The 2500-nt window shown below is 31.4% G+C and overlaps 1 non-coding gene across 1 annotated transcript; it reads right to left on the bottom strand.

Moving 5' to 3' along the window:
- Positions 1-2097: 2097 nt before the first annotated feature.
- TRNAC-GCA (transfer RNA cysteine (anticodon GCA)) lies at positions 2098-2169 on the bottom strand. The gene has a single exon. It is a non-coding gene; the product is annotated as a tRNA-Cys (tRNA).
- Between the last annotated feature and the right edge of the window lie 331 nt (positions 2170-2500).

Raw genomic sequence — 2500 nt, 5'->3', positions numbered from 1 at the left:
GTTGGTGGGATTAGGGATTGAACTCAGACTGATATTGCAATAAGGCTTCTCCTACTTCTTCATTTTTAACCATTTTTTGAAAGAAAGTACTTTTATAAGGGAAACTAGGTAGGTCCTTTATATTTGCCTTCTCTAAATTATAGATTTCTGTAAAAATTTCTATAAAAAAAAAGAAATTTACCACTCTAACTGTGTTATCAGGAAGTATATAATGTTAAATTTTCACTTTTTTTGTTTTCTTGCTCTTACTTGTGTTAGCTTTTCCTGTATTTGAGTTTCAAACTAGCTATAAACTGCAAATTGAATCAGTACCTTTACACTTTAAAATTTTGGTAAAGGGGGCACCCATTTTGAACCAGGGACCTCTCGATCTGCAGTCGAATGCTCTACCACCGAGCTATACCCCCAATTGCATACAAGATTTTAAAAACATTCACATTGCAGTCTGAAAGTATAGGTGTTTGTACTATATATGTTGTCTTATAGGATAAAAAATTAATATGTATATTTATGGTGATGCTTTGGAGTTATTAATCTGGGCTTGATTGCAGCGTTCACATAGGTGTAAGCTGTGAGCATGCTCAAAAGGGAACTTTGATCATCTAAAGCTCCAATTTGGTCAGTTATAGTGACATCATGACATATTGTGACTTTATATTTTGGGAGACCAAACAGAACTAAGAAAATACAAATTCTTAGTAACAAACCTATATAAATTATTTCAAAAAGTAGCTGACAACAGTATATTATTGCTAATAAAATAGGACATTTTGATTTTTGGGCTTGTGGGCTCAGATGTTCAAAATTAATGTTTGATGCATAAATTCGAATGACCTAGTTGCAAAATCAGTCTGAGATCAACCCCCAATTACAACAACAGTTCCAGAATACTGCAATGTAATTGCTTAATAATTCCTTATTTAATTATCAAAGAGGGTGAGTATTAAAGTACACATGTTTCATGTTCAGTTATATTATTCTATTCTAAATATATTACTATAGAAAGGACAGAAATTAAATTGAGGTTCTGGAACTGTTGGTGGGATTAGGGATTGAACTCAGACTGCTATTGTAATAAGGCTTCTCCTACTTCTTCAGTTTAACCATTTGGGAAAGAAAGTACTTTTTTAAGAGAAACTAGGTAGGTCCTTTATATTTGCCTTCTATAAATTATAGATTTCTGTAAAAATCTCTATCAAAAAAATGAAATCTGCCACTCTAACTGTGCTATCAGGAAGTTTATAATGTTAAAGTATCACTATTTAAGTGATGTTTTTCCTTATTTAATTATCAATGAGGGTGAGTATTAAAGTACACATGTTTCATGTTCAGTTATATTATACTATTCTAAATATATTACTATAGAAAGGACAGAAATTAAATTGAGGTTCTGGAACTGTTGGTGGGATTAGGGATTGAACTCAGACTGTTATTGTAATAAGGCTTCTCCTACTTCTTCAGTTTAACCATTTGGGAAAGAAAGTACTTTTTTAAGAGAAACTAGGTAGGTCCTTTATATTTGCCTTCTATAAATTATAGATTTCTGTAAAAATCTCTATCAAAAAAATGAAATCTGCCACTCTAACTGTGCTATCAGGAAGTATATAATGTTAAAGTATCACTATTTAAGTGATGTTTTTCCTTATTTAATTATCAATGAGGGTGAGTATTAAAGTACACATGTTTCATGTTCAGTTATATTATACTATTCTAAATATATTACTATCGAAAGGACAGAAATTAAATCAAGGTTCAGGAACTGTTGGTGGGATTAGGGATTGAACTCAGACTGATATTGCAATAAGGCTTCTCCTACTTCTTCATTTTTAACCATTTTTTGAAAGAAAGTACTTTTATAAGGGAAACTAGGTAGGTCCTTTATATTTGCATTCTCTAAATTATAGATTTCTGTAAAAATTTCTATAAAAAAAAAGAAATTTACCACTCTAACTGTGTTATCAGGAAGTATATAATGTTAAATTATCACTTTTTTTGTTTTCTTGTTCTTACTTGTGTTAGCTTTTCCTGTACTTGAGTTTCAAACTAGCTATAAACTGCAAATTGAATCAGTACCTTTACACTTTAAAATTTTGGTAAAAGGGGCACCCGGATTTGAACCAGGGACCTCTTGATCTGCAGTCGAATGCTCTACCACTGAGTTATACCCCCAATTGCGTACAAGATTTTAAAAACATTCACATTGCAGTCTGAAAGTATAGGTGTTTGTACTATATATGTTGTCTTATAGGATAAATAATTAATATGTATATTTATGGTGATGCTTTGGAGTTATTAATCTGGGCTTGATTGCAGAGTTCACATAGGTGTAAGCTGTGAGCATGCTCAAAAGGGAACTTTGATCATCTAAAGCTCCAATTTGGTCAGTTATAGTGACATCAGGACATATTGTGACTTTATATTTTGGGAGACCAAACAGAACTAAGAAAATACAAATTCTTAGTAACAAACCTATATAAATTATTTCAAAAAGTAGCTGACA

This window comes from Taudactylus pleione, unplaced genomic scaffold (assembly GCF_031769625.1).
Source record: "Taudactylus pleione unplaced genomic scaffold, aTauple2 ptg000021l, whole genome shotgun sequence".
In the NCBI taxonomy this organism is placed as follows: Eukaryota; Metazoa; Chordata; class Amphibia; order Anura; family Myobatrachidae; genus Taudactylus; species Taudactylus pleione.
Note: the sequence above shows the minus strand (reverse complement) of the source record. Positions and strands in the feature narration are given on the sequence as shown.